Source organism: Archocentrus centrarchus, chromosome 18 (assembly GCF_007364275.1).
Source record: "Archocentrus centrarchus isolate MPI-CPG fArcCen1 chromosome 18, fArcCen1, whole genome shotgun sequence".
In the NCBI taxonomy this organism is placed as follows: Eukaryota; Metazoa; Chordata; class Actinopteri; order Cichliformes; family Cichlidae; genus Archocentrus; species Archocentrus centrarchus.
Window position 1 is genome coordinate 5,133,297 of NC_044363.1, and position 27,381 is coordinate 5,160,677.

General features: G+C 43.6%; 16 non-coding genes across 16 annotated transcripts; all 16 read left to right on the top strand.

Moving 5' to 3' along the window:
• Window positions 1-81: 81 nt before the first annotated feature.
• On the top strand, window positions 82-153 carry trnat-ugu (transfer RNA threonine (anticodon UGU)). Its single transcript has one exon. It is a non-coding gene; the product is annotated as a tRNA-Thr (tRNA).
• Window positions 154-682: 529 nt separating this feature from the next.
• On the top strand, window positions 683-754 carry trnat-agu (transfer RNA threonine (anticodon AGU)). The gene has a single exon. It is a non-coding gene; the product is annotated as a tRNA-Thr (tRNA).
• Window positions 755-2,947: 2,193 nt separating this feature from the next.
• trnat-ugu (transfer RNA threonine (anticodon UGU)) lies at window positions 2,948-3,019 on the top strand. Its single transcript has one exon. It is a non-coding gene; the product is annotated as a tRNA-Thr (tRNA).
• A 2,114-nt stretch (window positions 3,020-5,133) lies between these two features.
• On the top strand, window positions 5,134-5,205 carry trnat-agu (transfer RNA threonine (anticodon AGU)). The gene has a single exon. It is a non-coding gene; the product is annotated as a tRNA-Thr (tRNA).
• An 810-nt stretch (window positions 5,206-6,015) lies between these two features.
• Window positions 6,016-6,087, top strand: trnat-ugu (transfer RNA threonine (anticodon UGU)). The gene has a single exon. It is a non-coding gene; the product is annotated as a tRNA-Thr (tRNA).
• A 4,939-nt stretch (window positions 6,088-11,026) lies between these two features.
• On the top strand, window positions 11,027-11,098 carry trnat-ugu (transfer RNA threonine (anticodon UGU)). The gene has a single exon. It is a non-coding gene; the product is annotated as a tRNA-Thr (tRNA).
• A 2,324-nt stretch (window positions 11,099-13,422) lies between these two features.
• trnat-agu (transfer RNA threonine (anticodon AGU)) lies at window positions 13,423-13,494 on the top strand. Its single transcript has one exon. It is a non-coding gene; the product is annotated as a tRNA-Thr (tRNA).
• A 798-nt stretch (window positions 13,495-14,292) lies between these two features.
• Window positions 14,293-14,364, top strand: trnat-cgu (transfer RNA threonine (anticodon CGU)). The gene has a single exon. It is a non-coding gene; the product is annotated as a tRNA-Thr (tRNA).
• A 2,163-nt stretch (window positions 14,365-16,527) lies between these two features.
• Window positions 16,528-16,599, top strand: trnat-agu (transfer RNA threonine (anticodon AGU)). The gene has a single exon. It is a non-coding gene; the product is annotated as a tRNA-Thr (tRNA).
• A 2,297-nt stretch (window positions 16,600-18,896) lies between these two features.
• Window positions 18,897-18,968, top strand: trnat-ugu (transfer RNA threonine (anticodon UGU)). The gene has a single exon. It is a non-coding gene; the product is annotated as a tRNA-Thr (tRNA).
• Window positions 18,969-19,807: 839 nt separating this feature from the next.
• On the top strand, window positions 19,808-19,879 carry trnat-ugu (transfer RNA threonine (anticodon UGU)). The gene has a single exon. It is a non-coding gene; the product is annotated as a tRNA-Thr (tRNA).
• A 2,298-nt stretch (window positions 19,880-22,177) lies between these two features.
• Window positions 22,178-22,249, top strand: trnat-ugu (transfer RNA threonine (anticodon UGU)). The gene has a single exon. It is a non-coding gene; the product is annotated as a tRNA-Thr (tRNA).
• Window positions 22,250-24,564: 2,315 nt separating this feature from the next.
• Window positions 24,565-24,636, top strand: trnat-ugu (transfer RNA threonine (anticodon UGU)). The gene has a single exon. It is a non-coding gene; the product is annotated as a tRNA-Thr (tRNA).
• A 422-nt stretch (window positions 24,637-25,058) lies between these two features.
• On the top strand, window positions 25,059-25,130 carry trnat-ugu (transfer RNA threonine (anticodon UGU)). The gene has a single exon. It is a non-coding gene; the product is annotated as a tRNA-Thr (tRNA).
• A 528-nt stretch (window positions 25,131-25,658) lies between these two features.
• On the top strand, window positions 25,659-25,730 carry trnat-agu (transfer RNA threonine (anticodon AGU)). The gene has a single exon. It is a non-coding gene; the product is annotated as a tRNA-Thr (tRNA).
• An 812-nt stretch (window positions 25,731-26,542) lies between these two features.
• On the top strand, window positions 26,543-26,614 carry trnat-ugu (transfer RNA threonine (anticodon UGU)). The gene has a single exon. It is a non-coding gene; the product is annotated as a tRNA-Thr (tRNA).
• Window positions 26,615-27,381: the final 767 nt, after the last annotated feature.

The window sequence follows — 27,381 nt, forward strand, 5'->3', positions numbered from 1 at the left end:
TGCTTAACATCTTGTTCTAATGGACATCAGTTTGACTGCTGTTTGCAACAAAACAACCCCCCATTTTCTCAGTTTAAGCAAGGCATGGTGGCCAAGCGGCAAGGCGTTGGTCTTGTAAACCAAAGATCATGGGTTCAAATCCCATCCGTGCCTTCAGCGTGATCTTGGAATGCTTTGCGTTTGCGAAGGGCAAGCACTAAAACCTTGAGCCAGTACTCAAAAGTATTAAGCTTGGCATCTTTCTAATCATTTGTTAGCTGAGGCATGCATGCTTTTACTGAAATTGAGTTGCTTTTAAAGGATGCTTTCAGAGTCAGTGTGCAAAAAAAGAAACAAACTACAACAAAACATAGACGGTTATAAAAGATGCAGAGGTGCTACAAAAACTGCTTAAAATCTTATTCTAATGGACATCAGAGTTTGACTGCTGTTTGCAACGAACAAAACAACAACAAAACATAGACTTTTATAAAGGATGCAGAGGTGCCTTAAAGCTGCTTAACGTCTTATTCTAATGGACATCAGAGTTTGACTGCTGTTTGCAAAGAACAAAACAACAACAAAACATAGACTTTTATAAAGGATGCAGAGGTGCCTTAAAGCTGCTTAACATCTTGTTCTAATGGACATCAGTTTGACTGCTGTTTGCAACGAAACAACCCCCCATTTTTCAGTTAAGCAAGGCATGGTGGCCAAGCGGCAAGGCGTTGGTCTAGTAAACCAAAGATCATGGGTTCAAGTCCCATCCGTGCCTTCAGCGTGACCTTGGATGGTAGGTGCTTAAGTCACTGCTCAAAAGTGTTAAGGCTGCCTCCTTTCTAATCAGTTGTTAGCGTCACTCCACCTTCCATGTGTCTGTTGTAGGGCTGTCTTGGTTGAGGCTCCTCTGCAACTCCACACAGTGATCTGGGGGTGGTGCTCCTCTTGTTTGTGACACGAGGGTGTCCTCCAGCTATTGAGGGATCACACTCTCAGGCTGTTGCGAGAGTATGGGGTGTCTGGCCCATTTTTTGCAGTGATGGCTGAAGGCATTGGGAAATTGACAGACTGGTTGGTGCTGGGTCTGCTCTGATGCATTAGGTGTGTATGTGACCATAGATGTCTAGCAACATTAAGAACAGAATTGGACTCATTTCAAAGGAGGGCAATGGTCTTGTAAGCCAAATGTCTTGGGCTCAGTGACCATCCATGACTTAATGTCAACTGGAGACAATGTGTGGAAAGGCCATTTCAATGTGTAGTCATGGCCTGTCCAAACAGATGCAAGCAATTGTGGGGTATAGAAGGGGAAACCAGCTAGCTTAAACATGCATTCTTTCTAATGACTAGCAGAGGTCACTCTTCATTCTCTCTTTCTATTCCCACTGATCAGTTTAATCACTGATTGTGACATGTGCCTTTGCTACTTTTAAGAGACGGAGATGGCTAGCAGCACTGACAGGATCAAAGATGATGATGTCATGGAATGTGAGAGATCTCAACGACTGGAACTGTAAAGTGATTTGAGCCGAGTCGATGTGATTTCTGTATCTGCGTCACAGCCCCGGTTGTTCAGCTTAAGCAAGGCATGGTGGCCAAGCGGCAAGGCGTTGGTCTTGTAAACCAAAGATCATGGTTCAAATCCCATCCGTGCCTTCAGCGTGATCTTGGAATGCTTTGCGTTTGCGAAGGGCAAGCACTAAAACCTTAAGCCAGTACTCAAAAGTATTAAGCTTGGCATCTTTCTAATCATTTGTTAGCTGAGGCATGCATGCTTTTACTGAAATTGAGTTGCTTTTAAAGGATGCTTTCAGAGTCAGTGTGCAAAAAAAGAAACAAACTACAACAAAACATAGACGGTTATAAAAGATGCAGAGGTGCTATAAAACTGCTTAAAATCTTATTCTAATGGACATCAGAGTTTGACTGCTGTTTGCAACGAACAAAACAACAAACAAACATAGACTTTTATAAAGGATGCAGAGGTGCCTTAAAGCTGCTTAACATCTTATTCTAATGGACATCAGTTTGACTGCTGTTTGCAACGAAACAACCCCCCATTTTTTCAGTTTAAGCAAGGCATGGTGGCCAAGCGGCAAGGCGTTGGTCTAGTAAACCAAAGATCATGGGTTCAAGTCCCATCTGTGCCTTCAGCGTGACCTTGGATGGTAGGTACTTAAGTCACTGCTCAAAAGTGTTAAGGCTGCCTCCTTTCTAATCAGTTGTTAGTGTCACTCCACCTTCCATGTGTCTGTTGTAGGACTGTCTTGCTTGAGGCTCCTCTGCAACTCCACATGGTGATCTGAGGATGGTGCTCCTCTTGTTTGCGACTCAAGACCGGAGGGTGTCCTCCAGCTATTGAGGGATCACACTCCTCAGCCTGTTGCAAGAGTATGGGGTGTCTGGTCCATTGTTGCGGTGACGGCTGAAGGCATTGGGAAATTGACAGACTGATTGGGGCTGGGTCTGCTCTGATGCATTAGGTGTGTATGTGACCATAGATGTCTAGCAACATTAAGAACAGAATTGGACTCATTTCAAAGGAGGGCAATGGTCTTGTAAGCCAAATGTCTTGGGCTCAGTGACCATCCATGACTTTAATGTCAACTGGAGACAATGTGTGGAAAGGCCATTTCAATGTGTAGTCATGGCCTGTCCAAACAGATGCAAGCAACTGTGGGGTCTAGAAGGGGAAACCAGCTAGCTTAAACATGCATTCTTTCTAATGACTAGCAGAGGTCACTCTTCATTCTCTCTTTCTTTTCCCACTGATCAGTTTAAACACTGATTGTGACATGTGCCTTTGCTACTTTTAAGAGACGGACATGGCTAGCAGCAGTGACAGGATCAAAGATGATGATGTCATGGAATGTGAGAGATCTCAAAGACTGGAACTGTAAAGTGATTTGAGCCGAGTCGATGTGATTTCTGTATCTGCGTCACAGCCCCGGTTTTTCATCTAAAGCAAGGCATGGTGGCCAAGCGGCAAGGCGTTGGTCTTGTAAACCAAAGATCATGGGTTCAAATCCCATCCGTGCCTTCAGCGTGATCTTGGAATGCTTTGCGTTTGCGAAGGGCAAGCACTAAAACCTTAAGCCAGTACTCAAAAGTATTAAGCTTGGCATCTTTCTAATCATTTGTTAGCTGAGACAACAAAACATAGACAGTTTTAAAAGATGCAGAGGTGCTATAAAACTGCTTAAAATTTTATTCTAATGGACATCAGAGTTTGACTGCTGTTTGCAACGAACAAAACAACAACAAAACATAGACTTTTATAAAGGATGCAGAGGTGCCTTAAAGCTGCTTAACATCTTGTTCTAATGGACATCAGTTTGACTGCTGTTTGCAACAAAACAAACAAAACGTACACAAAGCCCACCACAAAGCATAAAGCTTTCTGTAAAACTTTAGACACTTAACTGATCAAAAAGAAGCTCTGAGCCTTTGTCCTCCTCATCCTCATTACATCTAAACAGCATATAATACGACGACGAGCTGAGAATAAAACGTAACACGTACCGTGGTTCGCCGTTGGAGTACAGCTGTTCATTCAGGAGATTCCGTAAAACCAGTCGAATCAGCGATTAAATCCTCTAATAAACAATAATCCACTCTCGTGAGTCATTTCGTCACTTCATTGAATAAATATAGTCTGTTTTTGGTGCATTCCGACAATCCGTTGGCGAGAAAAAGATTTGTAAACACTGTTTACGCACGACTGCAAACACACTCTCACTTCCTGCTCAGTTTCACGCACGGAGGACGCACTGTTTACGCAGCGAGTTTATGGTTTCATATGAAAACCCACCCCATAGCGCCATATACCCACGTGTCAGGAATTTTATTGGCTATACATCTGTGGTTTCGGATTTTGGGTCAGAGTCGACCAATCAGAACGATTGGACAAGATTTTGGGGCAGGTCCAGAAAGGTCACATGACACTGTCTGGTTATTATTAGCTCTGGAGAACCCATTTCATAACATGAAATAAAAGCATCGTAAAGGCAAACGGTAGCGTTACTGTGACGCTATGAGGCTTCAAAGTCGGAAATCGCTACAGAGGGCCCGAGAGGGGGGCCCTTGCCAGTTAACAGGTTAAAGGATGCTTTCAGAGCCAGTGTACAAAAAAGAAACAAACATCAACAAAACATAGACTTTTATAAAGGATGCAGAGGTGCCTTTAAGCTGCTTAACATCTTGTTCTAATGGACATCAGTTTGACTGCTGTTTGCAACAAAACAACCCCCCATTTTTTCAGCTTAAGCAAGGCATGGTGGCCAAGCGGCAAGGCGTTGGTCTAGTAAACCAAAGATTATGGGTTCAAGTCCCATCCGTGCCTTCAGCGTGACCTTGGATGGTAGGTGCTTAAGTCACTCCTCAAAAGTGTTAAGGCTGCCTCCTTTCTAATCAGTTGTTAGTGTCACTCCACCTTCCATGTGTCTGCTGTAGGACTGTCTTGCTTGAGGCTCCTCTGCAACTCCACACGGTGATCTGAGGGTGGTGCTCCTCTTGTTTGTGACTGGAGGGTGTCCTCCAGCTATTGAAGGATCACACTCCTCAGGCTGTTGCGAGAGTATGGGGTGTCTGGCCTATGTGTTGCGGTGACGGCTGAAGGCATTGGGAAATTGACAGACTGGTTGGGGCTGGGTCTGCTCTGATGCATTAGGGGTGTATGTGACCATAGATGTCTAGCAACATTAAGAACAGAATTGGACTCATTTCAAAGGAGGGCAATGGTCTTGTAAGCCAAATGTCTTGGGCTCAGTGACCATCCATGACTTTAATGTCAACTGGAGACAATGTGTGGAAAGGCCATTTCAATGTGTAGTCATGGCCTGTCCAAACAGATGCAAGCAACTGTGGGGTCTAGAAGGGGAAACCAGCTAGCTTAAACATGCATTCTTTCTAATGACTAGCAGAGGTCACTCTTCATTCTCTCTTTCTATTCCCACTGATCAGTTTAATCACTGATTGTGACATGTGCCTTTGCTACTTTTAAGAGACGGAGATGGCTAGCAGCAGTGACAGGATCAAAGATGATGATGTCATGGAATGTGAGAGATCTCAAAGACTGGAACTGTAAAGTGATTTGAGCCGAGTCGATGTGATTTCTGTATCTGCGTCACAGCCCCGGTTTTTCAGCTTAAACAAGGCATGGTGGCCAAGCGGCAAGGCGTTGGTCTAGTAAACCAAAGATCATGGGTTCAAGTCCCATCCGTGCCTTCAGCGTGACCTTGGATGGTAGGTGCTTAAGTCACTGCTCAAAAGTGTTAAGGCTGCCTCCTTTCTAATCAGTTGTTAGCGTCCCTCCACCTTCCATGTGTCTGTTGTAGGGCTGTCTTGCTTGAGGCTCCTCTGCAACTCCACACGGTGATCTGGGGGTGGTGCTCCTCTTGTTTGTGACACCAGGGTGTCCTCCAGCTATTGAGGGATCACACTCCTCTGGCTGTTGCGAGAGTATGGGGTGTCTGGCCCATTTTTGCAGTGATGGCTGAAGGCATTGGGAAATTGACAGACTGGTTGGGGCTGGGTCTGCTCTGATGCATTAGGTGTGTATGTGACCAGAAACGTCTAGCAACATTAAGAACAGAATTGGACTCATTTCAAAGGAGGGCAATGGTCTTGTAAGCCAAATGTCTTGGGCTCAGTGACCATCCATGACTTTAATGTCAACTGGAGACAATGTGTGGAAAGGCCATTTCAATGTGTAGTCATGGCCTGTCCAAACAGATGCAAGCAATTGTGGGGTCTAGAAGGGGAAACCAGCTAGCTTAAACATGCATTCTTTCTAATAACTAGCAGAGGTCACTCTTCATTCTTTCTTTCTATTCCCACTGATCAGTTTAAACACTGATTGTGACATGTGCCTTTGCTACTTTAAGAGACGGAGATGGCTAGCAGCAGTGACAGGATCAAAGATGATGATGTCATGGAATGTGAGAGATCTCAACGACTGGAACTGTAAAGTGATTTGAGCCGAGTCGATGTGATTTCTGTATCTGCATCACAGCCCCGGTTTTTCAGCTTAAGCAAGGCATGGTGGCCAAGCGGCAAGGCGTTGGTCTTGTAAACCAAAGATCATGGGTTCAAATCCCATCCGTGCCTTCAGCGTGATCTTGGAATGCTTTGCGTTTGCGAAGGGCAAGCACTAAAACCTTAAGCCAGTACTCAAAAGTATTAAGCTTGGCATCTTTCTAATCATTTGTTAGCTGACGCATGCATGCTTTTACTGAAATTGAGTTGCTTTTAAAGGATGCTTTCAGAGTCAGTGTGCAAAAAAAGAAACAAACTACAACAAAACATAGACGGTTATAAAAGATGCAGAGGTGCTATAAAACTGCTTAAAATCTTATTCTAATGGACATCAGAGTTTGACTGCTGTTTGCAAAGAACAAAACAACAACAAAACATAGACTTTTATAAAGGATGCAGAGGTGCCTTAAAGCTGCTTAACATCTTGTTCTAATGGACATCAGTTTGACTGCTGTTTGCAACGAAACAACCCCCCATTTTTTCAGTTTAAGCAAGGCATGGTGGCCAAGCGGCAAGGCGTTGGTCTAGTAAACCAAAGATCATGGGTTCAAGTCAAGTCAAGTTTATTTATAAAGCACATTTAAAACAACGACGTTGACCAAAGTGCTGTACAAGATCTGTAACCCCAAGGACTATACTAAATAAAAATATATAAATAAATAAATAAAATAATAAAATAAAAATAAATAAATAAAAACATTAAGAACAATAAATAACATAAGAAAATTAAAAATTAAAACGTTTAAAACAAGTACCATAAAATACCATAAAACAATCATCTAAAAGGAGGTAGCACTGCAGCCAAATGCCAAGGAAAAGAAATGTGTTTTTAATAGAGATTTAAATGTGTGTATCGTCTGAGCTGTGCGGATATGGAGAGGTAGATCGTTCCATAGCTTTGGTGCTGCTGCTGCAAAAGCTCGATCACCTCTCTGTTTTAGTCTGGTTTTAGGCCTCTGTAAGAGCAGCTGGTTCGATGACCTCTGAGCTCTTACAGGGGTGTGACAGTGAAGCAGCTCAGACAGATACAAAGGTGCCAGTCCGTTTAAGGCTTTAAAAGTAAGCAATAAAATCTTAAAATCGATTCTAAAACGGACAGGGAGCCAGTGAAGGGATGACAGGACTGGGGTAATGTGTTCATGCTTTTTTAAACCGGTTAAAAGACGAGCTGCCGCATTCTGGACTACCTGCAGGCGGCGCACAGATGATTGATCTATGCCAAAGTACAGAGAATTACAGTAGTCCAGGCGGGAAGTAATAAAAGCATGAATAACTTTTTCCAGGTCCTGCTGTGGGAGATAAGGTTTTACCTTGGCAATGACTCTGAGTTGGTAAAAACTGATTTTGGTAACAGCACTTACTTGCTTCTCCATTTTAAAACTACTATCTAAAATGACACCCAGATTTTTCACAGCATCACGACAGTGAGGAGCCAAATGACTCGGAGTGCCAGAGGAGTAGCTTGAGGGGTCAAATTTACCAAAGCATATGACCTCGGTTTTGCTTTCATTAAGATTTAGGAAATTGTTTCTCATCCAGGACTTGATGTCACTTAGACAGTTCAGCAGGGGTTCCCATGGATCTCTGCTGTTCAGTTTGATGGGCATATATACCTGGATGTCGTCAGCAAAACAGTGGAAACAAATATTATGTTTCCTAAAAATCGACCCTAGAGGCAACATATACAATGAGAAAAGAATTGGGCCCAGAATGGACCCCTGAGGCACTCCACAAGAAAGCTTTGCTGTGGTAGAAAAACAGTTTCCTAGATGGACAGAGAAACTTCTATCAGTAAGATAAGATCTGAACCAAGTCAGAACCGTGCCTTTAATGCCAATTTCATGTTCTAGGCGGGATAGAAGGATCTCGTGGTCCACAGTGTCAAAGGCAGCTGACAGATCTAGAAGTACTAAAACTGCAGGACTACCAGAGTCCACAGTTAAAAGCAGATCGTTAAAAACTCTTAAAAGAGCCGTCTCTGTGCTGTGACGCATTCTAAAACCTGACTGAAACTTTTCCCACATTCCATGTTCACTTAAAAATGCTTGAAGTTGCTTAAAAACAACTTTTTCAAGAACCTTGGATAAAAATGGTAATTTAGAAATTGGTCTGTAATTTGAAAGAACATCAGGGTCAAGGTTCTTCTTCTTGATTAGAGGCTGTACAACTGCATGTTTAAAGGCAGCTGGAACACAACCAGATGCAAGCGCACTGTTAATCAGAGCGAGGATAGTTGGTCCCACTGAATCAAAAGCCTCTTTAAAAAGGCGAGACGGAACACAGTCTGTGGGAGAGTTTACAGGTCTCATATTTTGAATCACCTCCTTTAGTGTGGAGAGTGTGACAGGCTCAAACTGCTCAAAGACAGCTCTGCTGGGAGGAGGTGCAGATGAGTCTGTTTCAGCCTGAGGTGATGAAGGCCTGAGGGCAGAAATTTTTTCCACAAAAAATTTCTTAAAGTTTTCGCACAGTGCAGGACAGACCTTCGCTTGGTTTACATTACAGCGAGGATCAGCGAGTGAATTAAAAACACTAAAAAGAAAATGAGGCCTGTGACTGTTACTTGAAACAATGTTAGAGAAATAAGCAGACTTTGCATATTTTACTGCTTTCTGGTATTTCAATAAACAGTTACGCAGGATCTCTAAGGAGACATGGAGCTTATCCTTTTTCCACCTTCTCTCAGCGCGTCTGCACTCACGTCTGAGAGCGCGGGTTGTCTCATCCAGCCAGGGCTGGGAGGAAGGTTTGGTGCGTTTGGTTGTAAAAGGGGCAATACAGTCCAGTACAGCAGTGCAAGCAGATATAAAAGAGTTAGTGAAGTCCTCGGTATTCAGGCTCAAGCAAAAATCCAAATTGCTTAAGTCAGAGTTTTTAAAAGCAGCTGCAATATCAGCAGCGCATGAAGAGTTAACCAAGCGCACACGACGTGTAGAGGATACTCTATTTATCCCAGAGCTGGGGAGCGCTGCTGTAAATAAAACAGGAAAATGGTCCGATATACCACAGTCACGTATCCCTGTGATGCAGACTCTAAGTCCATAAGACAACACCAGATCCAGTGTGTGACCTTTTTCATGAGTGGGACCACACACGAGTTGTGTTAAGTTAAAAGAGTCAATAAGCGAGGCAAATTCTTTAACCAGTGGACCACTCTCACAACACACATGAATATTAAAGTCGCCAACAATTAAAATACGGTCATATTTTAGTATGAGACCCGTCAGCAAGTCAGCAAAGTCACCGATGAAGTCCTTCGTGCACTTCGGTGGTCGGTAAATCACCGCGCAGAGCACCGAGGGGGAAGAGTTTATCTCCAACAGCTGCAGTTCAAAGCTGGCGTACAGGTCTGCCGAGACCTGACGACAGCGAAAACTGCATTTAAATATTGAAGCAAGTCCTCCACCTTTTCCAGAGATCCGCGGGGAGCTGAAGAAAGAACAGCCGGGAGGTAAAAGTTCGGAAAAAGGTGCAGACTCACCAGCATGAAGCCACGTCTCAGTCACAAACATAAAATCCAACTGCTGTGCGATGAAAAAGTCATTGAGAAGGAAAGTTTTGTTGGCTAACGATCTAGCATTTAGTAGGGCCATTCGGATGACCAGATCCTTGTTAGCTGAGGCCGGGGCCCGCTTCAACAGGCGAAGGTTAGCATGGTTTACGCCGCCTCCACGATCCCGCATCCTGCGCCAGGACGAGGGACGCCGAGTCTCCAGGATGACAGGTGGGACAATCGGCCTGATCCAGCGACGCCCGAAATCCACAGGCAGCCCAACAGCCTTGAGGCGGCAAAGACCACCATCCAGGGGGTAATGAACAGACAAACCTAGGAGTCTCAGGTAAGTTTTGACCCGCACCGCGATACCTCCCCGCTTTCCGCGTCTCCTCTGGCGTTTGTTGGGGACCGGAGCACTGGGCAGCCGGCGCAAATTCTCAGGTACATCCGATAGGTGTGGAGGAAAAATCGTTGAGTTTTTCTTTACAGTATATGCTGGTACCAAAACAAACTGGAGGTTTAGAAGTGTCTGCCGATCGTAGGTGATCAAAGCGGAGACATCTGGGCAGATGACTACCAGGAACAGAGCGACAGCAAACAATACACAGAACAGCTGACGGCAGGCCGTACACAGTGGCGCCATCTTGGAAGCTGCATAAAGGAATGGTCAGTTTATCTCTTTGTTCAAGTCCCATCCGTGCCTTCAGCGTGACCTTGGATGGTAGGTGCTTAAGTCACTGCTCAAAAGTGTTAAGGCTGCCTCCTTTCTAATCAGTTGTTAGCGTCACTCCACCTTCCATGTGTCTGCTGTAGGACTGTCTTGCTTGAGGCTCCTCTGCAACTCCACACGGTGATCTGAGGGTGGTGCTCCTCTTGTTTGCGACTGGAGGGTGTCCTCCAGCTATTGAAGGATCACACTCCTCAGGCTGTTGCGAGAGTATGGGGTGTCTGGCCCATTTTTGCAGGTGATGGCTGAAGGCATTGGGAAATTGACAGACTGGTTGGGGCTGGGTCTGCTCTGATGCATTAGGTGTGTATGTGACCATAGATGTCTAGCAACATTAAGAACAGAATTGGACTCATTTCAAAGGAGGGCAATGGTCTTGTAAGCCAAATGTCTTGGGCTCAGTGACCATCCATGACTTTAATGTCAACTGGAGACAATGTGTGGAAAGGCCATTTCAATGTGTAGTCATGGCCTGTCCAAACAGATGCAAGCAATTGTGGGGTCTAGAAGGGGAAACCAGCTAGCTTAAACATGCATTCTTTCTAATGACTAGCAGAGGTCACTCTTCATTCTTTCTTTCTATTCCCACTGATCAGTTTAAACACTGATTGTGACATGTGCCTTTGCTACTTTTAAGAGACGGAGATGGCTAGCAGCACTGACAGGATCAAAGATGATGATGTCATGGAATGTGAGAGATCTCAACGACTGGAACTGTAAAGTGATTTGAGCCGAGTCGATGTGATTTCTGTATCTGCGTCACAGCCCCGGTTTTTCAGCTTAAGCAAGGCATGGTGGCCAAGCGGCAAGGCGTTGGTCTTGTAAACCAAAGATCATGGGTTCAAATCCCATCCGTGCCTTCAGCGTGATCTTGGAATGCTTTGCGTTTGCGAAGGGCAAGCACTAAAACCTTGAGCCAGTACTCAAAAGTATTAAGCTTGGCATCTTTCTAATCATTTGTTAGCTGAGGCATGCATGCTTTTACTGAAATTGAGTTGCTTTTAAAGGATGCTTTCAGAGTCAGTGTGCAAAAAAAGAAACAAACTACAACAAAACATAGACGGTTATAAAAGATGCAGAGGTGCTACAAAAACTGCTTAAAATCTTATTCTAATGGACATCAGAGTTTGACTGCTGTTGCAACGAACAAAACAACAACAAAACATAGACTTTTATAAAGGATGCAGAGGTGCCTTAAAGCTGCTTAACATCTTATTCTAATGGACATCAGAGTTTGACTGCTGTTTGCAACGAACAAAACAACAACAAAACAGACTTTTATAAAGGATGCAGAGGTGCCTTAAAGCTGCTTAACATCTTGTTCTAATGGACATCAGTTTGACTGCTGTTTGCAACGAAACAACCCCCCATTTTTTCAGTTTAAGCAAGGCATGGTGGCCAAGCGGCAAGGCGTTGGTTTAGTAAACCAAAGATCATGGGTTCAAGTCCCATCCGTGCCTTCAGCGTGACCTTGGATGGTAGGTGCTTAAGTCACTGCTCAAAAGTGTTAAGGCTGCCTCCTTTCTAATCAGTTGTTAGCGTCACTCCACCTTCCATGTGTCTGTTGTAGGACTGTCTTGGTTGAGGCTCCTCTGCAACTCCACACGGTGATCTGGGGGTGGTGCTCCTCTTGTTTGTGACACGAGGGTGTCCTCCAGCTATTGAGGGATCACACTCCTCAGGCTGTTGCGAGAGTATGGGGTGTCTGGCCCATTTTTTGCAGTGATGGCTGAAGGCATTGGGAAATTGACAGAGTGGTTGGTGCTGGGTCTGCTCTGATGCATTAGGTGTGTATGTGACCATAGATGTCTAGCAACATTAAGAACAGAATTGGACTCATTTCAAAGGAGGGCAATGGTCTTGTAAGCCAAATGTCTTGGGCTCAGTGACCATCCATGACTTTAATGTCAACTGGAGACAATGTGTGGAAAGGCCATTTCAATGTGTAGTCATGGCCTGTCCAAACAGATGCAAGCAATTGTGGGGTCTAGAAGGGGAAACCAGCTAGCTTAAACATGCATTCTTTCTAATGACTAGCAGAGGTCACTCTTCATTCTCTCTTTCTATTCCCACTGATCAGTTTAATCACTGATTGTGACATGTGCCTTTGCTACTTTTAAGAGACGGAGATGGCTAGCAGCACTGACAGGATCAAAGATGATGATGTCATGGAATGTGAGAGATCTCAACGACTGGAACTGTAAAGTGATTTGAGCCGAGTCGATGTGATTTCTGTATCTGCGTCACAGCCCCGGTTGTTCAGCTTAAGCAAGGCATGGTGGCCAAGCGGCAAGGCGTTGGTCTTGTAAACCAAAGATCATGGGTTCAAATCCCATCCGTGCGTTCAGCGTGATCTTGGAATGCTTTGCGTTTGCGAAGGGCAAGCACTAAAACCTTAAGCCAGTACTCAAAAGTATTAAGCTTGGCATCTTTCTAATCATTTGTTAGCTGAGAAAACAAAACATAGACAGTTTTAAAAGACGCAGAGGTGCTATAAAACTGCTTAAAATCTTATTCTAATGGACATCAGAGTTTGACTGCTGTTTGCAACGAACTAAACAACAACAAAACATAGACTTTTATAAAGGATGCAGAGGTGCCTTAAAGCTGCTTAACATCTTGTTCTAATGGACATCAGTTTGACTGCTGTTTGCAACAAAACAACCCCCCATTTTTTCAGCTTAAGCAAGGCGTGGTGGCCAAGCGGCAAGGCGTTGGTCTAGTAAACCAAAGATCATGGTTTCAAGTCCCATCCGTGCCTTCAGCGTGATCTTGGAATGCTTTGCGTTTGCGAAGGGCAAGCACTAAAACCTTAAGCCAGTACTCAAAAGTATTAAGCTTGGCATCTTTCTAATCATTTGTTAGCTGACGCATGCATGCTTTTACTGAAATTGAGTTGCTTTTAAAGGATGCTTTCAGAGTCAGTGTGCAAAAAAAGAAACAAACTACAACAAAACATAGACGGTTATAAAAGATGCAGAGGTGCTACAAAAACTGCTTAAAATCTTATTCTAATGGACATCAGAGTTTGACTGCTGTTTGCAACGAACAAAACAACAACAAAACATAGACTTTTATAAAGGATGCAGAGGTGCCTTTAAGCTGCTTAACATCTTGTTCTAATGGACATCAGTTTGACTGCTGTTTGCAACGAAACAACCCCCCATTTTTTCAGTTTAAGCAAGGCATGGTGGCCAAGCGGCAAGGCGTTGGTCTAGTAAACCAAAGATCATGGGTTCAAGTCCCATCCGTGCCTTCAGCGTGACCTTGGATGGTAGGTGCTTAAGTCACTGCTCAAAAGTGTTAAGGCTGCCTCCTTTCTAATCAGTTGTTAGCGTCACTCCACCTTCCATGTGTCTGTTGTAGGACTGTCTTGCTTGAGGCTCCTCTGCAACTCCACACGGTGATCTGGGGGTGGTGCTCCTCTTGTTTGTGACACGAGGGTGTCCTCCAGCTATTGAAGGATCACACTCCTCAGGCTGTTGCGAGAGTATGGGGTGTCTGGCCCATTTTTGCGGTGACGGCTGAAGGCATTGGGAAATTGACAGACTGGTTGGGGCTGGGTCTGCTCTGATGCATTAGGTGTGTATGTGACCAGAAACGTCTAGCAACATTAAGAACAGAATTGGACTCATTTCAAAGGAGGGCAATGGGCTTGTAAGCCAAATGTCTTGGGCTCAGTGACCATCCATGACTTTAATGTCAACTGGAGACAATGTGTGGAAAGGCCATTTCAATGTGTAGTCATGGCCTGTCCAAACAGATGCAAGCAATTGTGGGGTCTAGAAGGGGAAACCAGCTAGCTTAAACATGCATTCTTTCTAATAACTAGCAGAGGTCACTCTTCATTCTTTCTTTCTATTCCCACTGATCAGTTTAAACACTGATTGTGACATGTGCCTTTGCTACTTTTAAGAGACGGACATGGCTAGCAGCACTGACAGGATCACAGATGATGATGTCATGGAATGTGAGAGATCTCAAAGACTGGAACTGTAAAGTGATTTGAGCCGAGTCGATGTGATTTCTGTATCTGCTTTGGCTGTCCAAGTTTGGCGTGGCGGCCAAGTGGTAAGGCGTTGGTCTCGTAAACCAAAGATCATGGGTTCAAACCCCATCCATGCCTTTAGTGTGAGTTTTGTGTTACTTCTGAAAGTTGCCTTTCGTCTTTTTGTGGTCTCTGACAATAGACTTATCTCTGTGCCTGTCCTGCTACACCTCAGTGCAGCATTTGTTACTGTAGACCATAACAATTTACTACAGAGATTAGAGCTTGCCCTTGTTATTAAAGGTACTATGCTGCAGTGCTTTGAATCAAGTCTATTCCAATTTGTTCATGTAAATGGGAGGCCTCTTCACACATTAAGAGGAATGATGGGTTCCGTGCTGCCACCAAGTTACATAATCCATGCCTCCCTTAGGCAGTATCATTAGAAAGTAAAGCATACACTTTCATTGCCTCTGCTACCTGAAGCACATGTGTTTTTACTGAAATTATGTTTCTTTTAACCCCTTACCTGGCGGCGCCAAGATCACCAAAATTTCCTGAAAAAGCATACCCAAATTAAATCAGCTGCTGTTCCTGAACTCTTTGGAGTACGTGCAAAAGCTTGATCTCTTTGTAAAGAAGACAAGCTATCTTTTTCATTTCTGCAGTCAAAAATGCTGTAACTGTTATGAGATTGTAGCTATTAAGTTTGGAACACAGAAAAATTAGACAATTTTTACCTCGCCTGGATTTTTCCTGTTAGTTTTTATCTAATTAAACACTGAGTGTAGAAGGTATGGATTGGAAAATATAATGAAGCTGTAGAATCAAGTCTTTTTACCATGTATTTCAAATTTTATCAAGATAGCACAAAAACCTACCATTTTGTAAAGGTTTTTGTGTGTTGATCTCAGGTGTGGTCTTGCTTGTGCCATTTGGAGATGGCCAAGTGCCACATGTGAGCAGCCTTTGTTATCCAAACTTCAAATGTCTGTAACTCATCAATGCTTCAACATACGGTCATCAATGAGGGCTCTAATCAAAGATACTTCCCTGAGGAATCCTCTGATATACACAAAGTTACTGATAGTACAAATTAATTACAATTATAGACATATAAATCAGAGGTTGCCCTAATTTGAAAAAGAAGGAAAATCTTAGGCCTTCATTCACAAACCACCCAGTCTATTTTCAGTGATTCCTTCACACACCCAAAATAAATAAATTATATATTGATCAAAAGTTACAGTAAATGTAAACACTACATATACACATAAAATAAAAAACCACAATCCTCCCAACAGTCCTTCTCTGATACACAACTTACAACGCCCCCACCCCCACAAACAAAACGTACACAAAGCCCACCACAAAGCATAAAGCTTTCTGTAAAACTTTAGACACTTAACTGGTCAAAAAGAAGCTCTGAGCCTTTGTCCTCCTCATCCTCATTACATCTAAACAGCATATAATACGACGACGAGCTGAGAATAAAACGTAACACGTACCGTGGTTCGCCGTTGGAGTACAGCTGTTCATTCGGGAGATTCCGTAAAACCGGTCGAATCAGCGATTAAATCCTCTAATAAACAATAATCCACTCTCGTGAGTCATTTCGTCACTTCGTTGAATAAATATAGTCTGTTTTTGGTGCATTCCGACAATCCGTTGGCGAGAAAAAGATTTGTAAACACTGTTTACGCACGACTGCAAACACACTCTCACTTCCTGCTCAGTTTCACGCACGGAGGACGCACTGGTTACGCAGCGAGTTTATGGTTTCATATGAAAACCCACCCCATAGCGCCATATACCCACGTGTCAGGAATTTTATTGGCTATACATCTGTGGTTTCGGATTTTGGGTCAGAGTCGACCAATCAGAACGATTGGACAAGATTTTGGGGCAGGTCCAGAAAGGTCACATGACACTGTCTGGTTATTATTAGCTCTGGAGAACCCATTTCATAACATGATTGGACAAATGAGGTGTCAATCCAATTCTGAGGGTCTAATCTGTCATATAAAAGCATCGTAAAGGCAAACGGTAGCGTTACTGTGACGCTATGAGGCTTCAAAGTCGGAAATCGCTACAGAGGGCCCGAGAGCGGGCCCTTGCCAGTTAACAGGTTAAAGGTTGCTTTCAGAGCCAGTGTACAAAAAAGAAACAAACAACAACAAAACATAGACTTTTATAAAGTATGCAGAGGTGCCTTAAAGCTGCTTAACATCTTGTTCTAATGGACATCAGTTTGACTGCTGTTTGCAACGAAACAACCCCCCATTTTTTCAGTTTAAGCAAGGCATGGTGGCCAAGCGGCAAGGCGTTGGTCTAGTAAACCAAAGATCGTGGGTTCAAGTCCCATCCGTGCCTTCAGCGTGACCTTGGATGGTAGGTGCTTAAGTCACTGCTCAAAAGTGTTAAGGCTGCCTCCTTTCTAATCAGTTGTTAGCGTCACTCCACCTTCCATGTGGCTGTTGTAGGACTGTCTTGTTTGAGGATCCTCTGCAACTCCACACGGTGATCTGAGGGTGGTGCTCCTCTTGTTTGCGACTCAAGACCGGAGGGTGTCCTCCAGCTATTGAGGGATCACACTCCTCAGCCTGTTGTGTGAGTATGGGGTGTCTGGCCCATTTTTGTGGTGACGGCTGAAGGCATTGGGAAATTGACAGACTGGTTGGGGCTGGGTCTGCTCTGATGCATTAGGTGTGTATGTGACCATAGATGTCTAGCAACATTAAGAACAGAATTGGACTCATTTCAAAGGAGGGCAATGGTCTTGTAAGCCAAATGTCTTGGGCTCAGTGACCATCCATGACTTTAATGTCAACTGGAGACAATGTGTGGAAAGGCCATTTCAATGTGTAGTCATGGCCTGTCCAAACAGATGCAAGCAATTGTGGGGTCTAGAAGGGGAAACCAGCTAGCTTAAACATGCATTCTTTCTAATGACTAGCAGAGGTCACTCTTCATTCTTTCTTTCTATTCCCACTGATCAGTTTAAACACTGATTGTGACATGTGCCTTTGCTACTTTTAAGAGACGGACATGGCTAGCAGCAGTGACAGGATCAAAGATGATGATGTCATGGAATGTGAGAGATCTCAAAGACTGGAACTGTAAAGTGATTTGAGCCGAGTCGATGTGATTTCTGTATCTGCGTCACAGCCCCGGTTTTTCAGCTTAAGCAAGGCATGGTGGCCAAGCGGCAAGGCGTTAGTCTTGTAAACCAAAGATCATGGGTTCAAATCCCATCCGTGCCTTCAGCGTGATCTTGGAATGCTTTGCGTTTGCGAAGGGCAAGCACTAAAACCTTAAGCCAGTACTCAAAAGTATTAAGCTTGGCATCTTTCTAATCATTTGTTAGCTGACGCATGCATGCTTTTACTGAAATTGAGTTGCTTTTAAAGGATGCTTTCAGAGTCAGTGTGCAAAAAAGAAACAAACTACAACAAAACATAGACGGTTATAAAAGATGCAGAGGTGCTACAAAAACTGCTTAAAATCTTATTCTAATGGACATCAGAGTTTGACTGCTGTTTGCAACGAACAAAACAACAACAAAACATAGACTTTTATAAAGGATGCAGAGGTGCCTTAAAGCTGCTTAACATCTTATTCTAATGGACATCAGAGTTTGACTGCTGTTTGCAACGAACAAAACAACAACAAAACATAGACTTTTATAAAGGATGCAGAGGTGCCTTAAAGCTGCTTAACATCTTGTTCTAATGGACATCAGTTTGACTGCTGTTTGCAACGAAACAACCCCCCATTTTTTCAGTTTAAGCAAGGCATGGTGGCCAAGCGGCAAGGCGTTGGTCTAGTAAACCAAAGATTGTGGGTTCAAGTCCCATCCGTGCCTTCAGCGTGACCTTGGATGGTAGGTGCTTAAGTCACTGCTCAAAAGTGTTAAGGCTGCCTCCTTTCTAATCAGTTGTTAGCGTCACTCCACCTTCCATGTGTCTGTTGTAGGACTGTCTTGCTTGAGGCTCCTCTGCAACTCCACACGGTGATCTGAGGGTGGTGCTCCTCTTGTTTGCGACTCAAGACTGGAGGGTGTCCTCCAGCTATTGAGGGATCACACTCCTCAGCCTGTTGCAAGCGTATGGGGTGTCTGGTCCATTGTTGCGGTGACGGCTGAAGGCATTGGGAAATTGACAGACTGATTGGGGCTGGGTCTGCTCTGATGCATTAGGTGTGTATGTGACCATAGATGTCTAGCAACATTAAGAACAGAATTGGACTCATTTCAAAGGAGGGCAATGGTCTTGTAAGCCAAATGTCTTGGGCTCAGTGACCATCCATGACTTTAATGTCAACTGGAGACAATGTGTGAAAAGGCCATTTCAATGTGTAGTCATGGCCTGTCCAAACAGATGCAAGCAATTGTGGGGTCTAGAAGGGGAAACCAGCTAGCTTAAACATGCATTCTTTCTAATGACTAGCAGAGGTCACTCTTCATTCTCTCTTTCTATTCCCACTGATCAGTTTAAACACTGATTGTGACATGTGCCTTTGCTACTTTTAAGAGACGGAGATGGCTAGCAGCAGTGACAGGATCAAAGATGATGATGTCATGGAATGTGAGAGATCTCAAAGACTGGAACTGTAAAGTGATTTGAGCCGAGTCGATGTGATTTCTGTATCTGCTTTGGATGTCCAAGTTTGGCGTGGTGGCCAAGTGGTAAGGCGTTGGTCTTGTAAACCAAAGATCATGGGTTCAAATCCCATCCGTGCCTTCAGCGTGATCTTGGAATGCTTTGCGTTTGCGAAGGGCAAGCACTAAAACCTTAAGCCAGTACTCAAAAGTATTAAGCTTGGCATCTTTCTAATCATTTGTTAGCTGAGAAAACAAAACATAGACAGTTTTAAAAGACGCAGAGGTGCTATAAAACTGCTTAAAATCTTATTCTAATGGACATCAGAGTTTGACTGCTGTTTGCAACGAACTAAACAACAACAAAACATAGACTTTTATAAAGGATGCAGAGGTGCCTTAAAGCTGCTTAACATCTTGTTCTAATGGACATCAGTTTGACTGCTGTTTGCAACAAAACAACCCCCCATTTTTTCAGTTTAAGCAAGGCGTGGTGGCCAAGCGGCAAGGCGTTGGTCTAGTAAACCAAAGATCATGGTTTCAAGTCCCATCCGTGCCTTCAGCGTGATCTTGGAATGCTTTGCGTTTGCGAAGGGCAAGCACTAAAACCTTAAGCCAGTACTCAAAAGTATTAAGCTTGGCATCTTTCTAATCATTTGTTAGCTGACGCATGCATGCTTTTACTGAAATTGAGTTGCTTTTAAAGGATGCTTTCAGAGTCAGTGTGCAAAAAAAGAAACAAACTACAACAAAACATAGACGGTTATAAAAGATGCAGAGGTGCTATAAAACTGCTTAAAATCTTATTCTAATGGACATCAGAGTTTGACTGCTGTTTGCAACGAACAAAACAACAACAAAACATAGACTTTTATAAAGGATGCAGAGGTGCCTTAAAGCTGCTTAACATCTTGTTCTAATGGACATCAGTTTGACTGCTGTTTGCAACAAAACAACCCCCCATTTTTTCAGTTTAAACAAGGCATGGTGGCCAAGCGGCAAGGCGTTGGTCTTGTAAACCAAAGATCATGGGTTCAAATCCCATCCGTGCCTTCAGCGTGACCTTGGATGGTAGGTGCTTAAGTCACTGCTCAAAAGTGTTAAGGCTGCCTCCTTTCTAATCAGTTGTTAGCGTCACTCCACCTTCCATGTGGCTGTTGTAGGACTGTCTTGTTTGAGGATCCTCTGCAACTCCACACGGTGATCTGAGGGTGGTGCTCCTCTTGTTTGCGACTCAAGACCGGAGGGTGTCCTCCAGCTATTGAGGGATCACACTCCTCAGCCTGTTGCGAGAGTATGGGGTGTCTGGCCCATTTTTGTGGTGACGGCTGAAGGCATTGGGAAATTGACAGACTGATTGGGGCTGGGTCTGCTCTGATGCATTAGGTGTGTATGTGACCATAGATGTCTAGCAACATTAAGAACAGAATTGGACTCATTTCAAAGGAGGGCAATGGTCTTGTAAGCCAAATGTCTTGGGCTCAGTGACCATCCATGACTTTAATGTCAACTGGAGACAATGTGTGGAAAGGCCATTTCAATGTGTAGTCATGGCCTGTCCAAACAGATGCAAGCAATTGTGGGGTCTAGAAGGGGAAACCAGCTAGCTTAAACATGCATTCTTTCTAATGACTAGCAGAGGTCACTCTTCATTCTTTCTTTCTATTCCCACTGATCAGTTTAAACACTGATTGTGACATGTGCCTTTGCTACTTTTAAGAGACGGACATGGCTAGCAGCAGTGACAGGATCAAAGATGATGATGTCATGGAATGTGAGAGATCTCAAAGACTGGAACTGTAAAGTGATTTGAGCCGAGTCGATGTGATTTCTGTATCTGCGTCACAGCCCCGGTTTTTCAGCTTAAGCAAGGCATGGTGGCCAAGCGGCAAGGCGTTAGTCTTGTAAACCAAAGATCATGGGTTCAAATCCCATCCGTGCCTTCAGCGTGATCTTGGAATGCTTTGCGTTTGCGAAGGGCAAGCACTAAAACCTTAAGCCAGTACTCAAAAGTATTAAGCTTGGCATCTTTCTAATCATTTGTAAGCTGAGGCATGCATGCTTTTACTGAAATTGAGTTGCTTTTAAAGGATGCTTTCAGAGTCAGTGTGCAAAAAAAGAAACAAACTACAACAAAACATAGACGGTTATAAAAGATGCAGAGGTGCTACAAAAACTGCTTAAAATCTTATTCTAATGGACATCAGAGTTTGACTGCTGTTTGCAACGAACAAAACAACAACAAAACATAGACTTTTATAAAGGATGCAGAGGTGCCTTAAAGCTGCTTAACATCTTATTCTAATGGACATCAGAGTTTGACTGCTGTTAGCAACGAACAAAACAACAACAAAACATAGACTTTTATAAAGGATGCAGAGGTGCCTTAAAGCTGCTTAACATCTTGTTCTAATGGACATCAGTTTGACTGCTGTTTGCAACGAAACAACCCCCCATTTTTTCAGTTTAAGCAAGGCATGGTGGCCAAGCGGCAAGGCGTTGGTCTAGTAAACCAAAGATTGTGGGTTCAAGTCCCATCCGTGCCTTCAGCGTGACCTTGGATGGTAGGTGCTTAAGTCACTGCTCAAAAGTGTTAAGGCTGCCTCCTTTCTAATCAGTTGTTAGCGTCACTCCACCTTCCATGTGTCTGTTGTAGGACTGTCTTGCTTGAGGCTCCTCTGCAACTCCACACGGTGATCTGAGGGTGGTGCTCCTCTTGTTTGCGACTCAAGACCGGAGGGTGTCCTCCAGCTATTGAGGGATCACACTCCTCAGCCTGTTGCAAGCGTATGGGGTGTCTGGTCCATTGTTGCGGTGACGGCTGAAGGCATTGGGAAATTGACAGACTGATTGGGGCTGGGTCTGCTCTGATGCATTAGGTGTGTATGTGACCATAGATGTCTAGCAACATTAAGAACAGAATTGGACTCATTTCAAAGGAGGGCAATGGTCTTGTAAGCCAAATGTCTTGGGCTCAGTGACCATCCATGACTTTAATGTCAACTGGAGACAATGTGTGAAAAGGCCATTTCAATGTGTAGTCATGGCCTGTCCAAACAGATGCAAGCAATTGTGGGGTCTAGAAGGGGAAACCAGCTAGCTTAAACATGCATTCTTTCTAATGACTAGCAGAGGTCACTCTTCATTCTCTCTTTCTATTCCCACTGATCAGTTTAAACACTGATTGTGACATGTGCCTTTGCTACTTTTAAGAGACGGAGATGGCTAGCAGCAGTGACAGGATCAAAGATGATGATGTCATGGAATGTGAGAGATCTCAAAGACTGGAACTGTAAAGTGATTTGAGCCGAGTCGATGTGATTTCTGTATCTGCTTTGGATGTCCAAGTTTGGCGTGGTGGCCAAGTGGTAAGGCGTTGGTCTTGTAAACCAAAGATCATGGGTTCAAATCCCATCCGTGCCTTCAGCGTGATCTTGGAATGCTTTGCGTTTGCGAAGGGCAAGCACTAAAACCTTAAGCCAGTACTCAAAAGTATTAAGCTTGGCATCTTTCTAATCATTTGTTAGCTGAGAAAACAAAACATAGACAGTTTTAAAAGACGCAGAGGTGCTATAAAACTGCTTAAAATCTTATTCTAATGGACATCAGAGTTTGACTGCTGTTTGCAACGAACTAAACAACAACAAAACATAGACTTTTATAAAGGATGCAGAGGTGCCTTAAAGCTGCTTAACATCTTGTTCTAATGGACATCAGTTTGACTGCTGTTTGCAACAAAACAACCCCCCATTTTTTCAGTTTAAGCAAGGCGTGGTGGCCAAGCGGCAAGGCGTTGGTCTAGTAAACCAAAGATCATGGTTTCAAGTCCCATCCGTGCCTTCAGCGTGATCTTGGAATGCTTTGCGTTTGCGAAGGGCAAGCACTAAAACCTTAAGCCAGTACTCAAAAGTATTAAGCTTGGCATCTTTCTAATCATTTGTTAGCTGACGCATGCATGCTTTTACTGAAATTGAGTTGCTTTTAAAGGATGCTTTCAGAGTCAGTGTGCAAAAAAGAAACAAACTACAACAAAACATAGACGGTTATAAAAGATGCAGAGGTGCTATAAAACTGCTTAAAATCTTATTCTAATGGACATCAGAGTTTGACTGCTGTTTGCAACGAACTAAACAACAAACAAAACATAGACTTTTATAAAGGATGCAGAGGTGCCTTAAAGCTGCTTAACATCTTGTTCTAATGGACATCAGTTTGACTGCTGTTTGCAACAAAACAACCCCCCATTTTTTCAGTTTAAACAAGGCATGGTGGCCAAGCGGCAAGGCGTTAGTCTTGTAAACCAAAGATCATGGGTTCAAATCCCATCCGTGCCTTCAGCGTGATCTTGGAATGCTTTGCGTTTGCGAAGGGCAAGCACTAAAACCTTGAGCAGTACTCAAAAGTATTAAGCTTGGCATCTTTCTAATCATTTGTTAGCTGAGGCATGCATGCTTTTACTGAAATTGAGTTGCTTTTAAAGGATGCTTTCAGAGTCAGTGTGCAAAAAAAGAAACAAACTACAACAAAACATAGACGGTTATAAAAGATGCAGAGGTGCTACAAAAACTGCTTAAAATCTTATTCTAATGGACATCAGAGTTGACTGCTGTTTGCAACGAACAAAACAACAACAAAACATAGACTTTTATAAAGGATGCAGAGGTGCCTTAAAGCTGCTTAACATCTTATTCTAATGGACATCAGAGTTTGACTGCTGTTTGCAACGAACAAAACAACAACAAAACAGACTTTTATAAAGGATGCAGAGGTGCCTTAAAGCTGCTTAACATCTTGTTCTAATGGACATCAGTTTGACTGCTGTTTGCAACGAAACAACCCCCCATTTTTTCAGTTTAAGCAAGGCATGGTGGCCAAGCGGCAAGGCGTTAGTCTTGTAAACCAAAGATCATGGGTTCAAGTCCCATCCGTGCCTTCAGCGTGACCTTGGATGGTAGGTGCTTAAGTCACTGCTCAAAAGTGTTAAGGCTGCCTCCTTTCTAATCAGTTGTTAGCGTCACTCCACCTTCCATGTGGCTGTTGTAGGACTGTCTTGTTTGAGGATCCTCTGCAACTCCACACGGTGATCTGAGGGTGGTGCTCCTCTTGTTTGCGACTCAAGACCGGAGGGTGTCCTCCAGCTATTGAGGGATCACACTCCTCAGCCTGTTGCGAGAGTATGGGGTGTCTGGCCCATTTTTGTGGTGACGGCTGAAGGCATTGGGAAATTGACAGACTGATTGGGGCTGGGTCTGCTCTGATGCATTAGGTGTGTATGTGACCATAGATGTCTAGCAACATTAAGAACAGAATTGGACTCATTTCAAAGGAGGGCAATGGTCTTGTAAGCCAAATGTCTTGGGCTCAGTGACCATCCATGACTTTAATGTCAACTGGAGACAATGTGTGGAAAGGCCATTTCAATGTGTAGTCATGGCCTGTCCAAACAGATGCAAGCAATTGTGGGGTCTAGAAGGGGAAACCAGCTAGCTTAAACATGCATTCTTTCTAATGACTAGCAGAGGTCACTCTTCATTCTTTCTTTCTATTCCCACTGATCAGTTTAAACACTGATTGTGACATGTGCCTTTGCTACTTTTAAGAGACGGACATGGCTAGCAGCAGTGACAGGATCAAAGATGATGATGTCATGGAATGTGAGAGATCTCAAAGACTGGAACTGTAAAGTGATTTGAGCCGAGTCGATGTGATTTCTGTATCTGCTTTGGATGTCCAAGTTTGGCGTGGTGGCCAAGTGGTAAGGCGTTGGTCTTGTCAACCAAAGATCATGGGTTCAAATCCCATCCGTGCCTTCAGCGTGATCTTGGAATGCTTTGCGTTTGCGAAGGGCAAGCACTAAAACCTTAAGCCAGTACTCAAAAGTATTAAGCTTGGCATCTTTCTAATCATTTGTTAGCTGACGCATGCATGCTTTTACTGAAATTGAGTTGCTTTTAAAGGATGCTTTCAGAGTCAGTGTGCAAAAAAAGAAACAAACTACAACAAAACATAGACGGTTATAAAAGATGCAGAGGTGCTATAAAACTGCTTAAAATCTTATTCTAATGGACATCAGAGTTTGACTGCTGTTTGCAACGAACAAAACAACAACAAAACATAGACTTTTATAAAGGATGCAGAGGTGCCTTAAAGCTGCTTAACATCTTGTTCTAATGGACATCAGTTTGACTGCTGTTTGCAACAAAACAACCCCCCATTTTTTCAGTTTAAACAAGGCATGGTGGCCAAGCGGCAAGGCGTTGGTCTTGTAAACCAAAGATCATGGGTTCAAATCCCATCCGTGCCTTCAGCGTGATCTTGGAATGCTTTGCGTTTGCGAAGGGCAAGCACTAAAACCTTGTGCCAGTACTCAAAAGTATTAAGCTTGGCATCTTTCTAATCATTTGTTAGCTGAGGCATGCATGCTTTTACTGAAATTGAGTTGCTTTTAAAGGATGCTTCAGAGTCAGTGTGCAAAAAAAAAAACAAACTACAACAAAACATAGACGGTTATAAAAGATGCAGAGGTGCTACAAAAACTGCTTAAAATCTTATTCTAATGGACATCAGAGTTTGACTGCTGTTTGCAACGAACAAAACAACAACAAAACATAGACTTTTATAAAGGATGCAGAGGTGCCTTAAAGCTGCTTAACATCTTATTCTAATGGACATCAGAGTTTGACTGCTGTTTGCAACGAACAAAACAACAACAAAACAGACTTTTATTAAGGATGCAGAGGTGCCTTAAAGCTGCTTAACATCTTGTTCTAATGGACATCAGTTTGACTGCTGTTTGCAACGAAACAACCCCCCATTTTTTCAGTTTAAGCAAGGCATGGTGGCCAAGCGGCAAGGCGTTGGTCTAGTAAACCAAAGATCATGGGTTCAAGTCCCATCCGTGCCTTCAGCGTGACCTTGGATGGTAGGTGCTTAAGTCACTGCTCAAAAGTGTTAAGGCTGCCTCCTTTCTAATCAGTTGTTAGCGTCACTCCACCTTCCATGTGTCTGTTGTAGGACTGTCTTGGTTGAGGCTCCTCTGCAACTCCACACGGTGATCTGGGGGTGGTGCTCCTCTTGTTTGTGACACGAGGGTGTCCTCCAGCTATTGAGGGATCACACTTCTCAGGCTGTTGCGAGAGTATGGGGTGTCTGGCCCATTTTTTGCAGTGATGGCTGAAGGCATTGGGAAATTGACAGACTGGTTGGTGCTGGGTCTGCTCTGATGCATTAGGTGTGTATGTGACCATAGATGTCTAGCAACATTAAGATCAGAATTGGACTCATTTCAAAGGAGGGCAATGGTCTTGTAAGCCAAATGTCTTGGGCTCAGTGACCATCCATGACTTTAATGTCAACTGGAGACAATGTGTGGAAAGGCCATTTCAATGTGTAGTCATGGCCTGTCCAAACAGATGCAAGCAATTGTGGGGTATAGAAGGGGAAACCAGCTAGCTTAAACATGCATTCTTTCTAATGACTAGCAGAGGTCACTCTTCATTCTCTCTTTCTATTCCCACTGATCAGTTTAATCACTGATTGTGACATGTGCCTTTGCTACTTTTAAGAGACGGACATGGCTAGCAGCACTGACAGGATCAAAGATGATGATGTCATGGAATGTGAGAGATCTCAACGACTGGAACTGTAAAGTGATTTGAGCCGAGTCGATGTGATTTCTGTATCTGCGTCACAGCCCCGGTTTTTCAGCTTAAGCAAGGCATGGTGGCCAAGCGGCAAGGCGTTGGTCTTGTAAACCAAAGATCATGGGTTCAAATCCCATCCGTGCCTTCAGCGTGATCTTGGAATGCTTTGCGTTTGCGAAGGGCAAGCACTAAAACCTTAAGCCAGTACTCAAAAGTATTAAGCTTGGCATCTTTCTAATCATTTGTTAGCTGAGGCATGCATGCTTTTACTGAAATTGAGTTGCTTTTAAAGGATGCTTTCAGAGTCAGTGTGCAAAAAAGAAACAAACTACAACAAAACATAGACGGTTATAAAAGATGCAGAGGTGCTACAAAAACTGCTTAAAATCTTATTCTAATGGACATCAGAGTTTGACTGCTGTTTGCAACGAACAAAACAACAACAAAACATAGACTTTTATAAAGGATGCAGAGGTGCCTTAAAGCTGCTTAACATCTTATTCTAATGGACATCAGAGTTTGACTGCTGTTTGCATCGAACAAAACAACAACAAAACAGACTTTATAAAGGATGCAGAGGTGCCTTAAAGCTGCTTAACATCTTGTTCTAATGGACATCAGTTTGACTGCTGTTTGCAACGAAACAACCCCCCATTTTTTCAGTTTAAGCAAGGCATGGTGGCCAAGCGGCAAGGCGTTGGTTTAGTAAACCAAAGATCATGGGTTCAAGTCCCATCCGTGCCTTCAGCGTGACCTTGGATGGTAGGTGCTTAAGTCACTGCTCAAAAGTGTTAAGGCTGCCTCCTTTCTAATCAGTTGTTAGCGTCACTCCACCTTCCATGTGTCTGTTGTAGGACTGTCTTGGTTGAGGCTCCTCTGCAACTCCACACGGTGATCTGGGGGGGGTGCTCC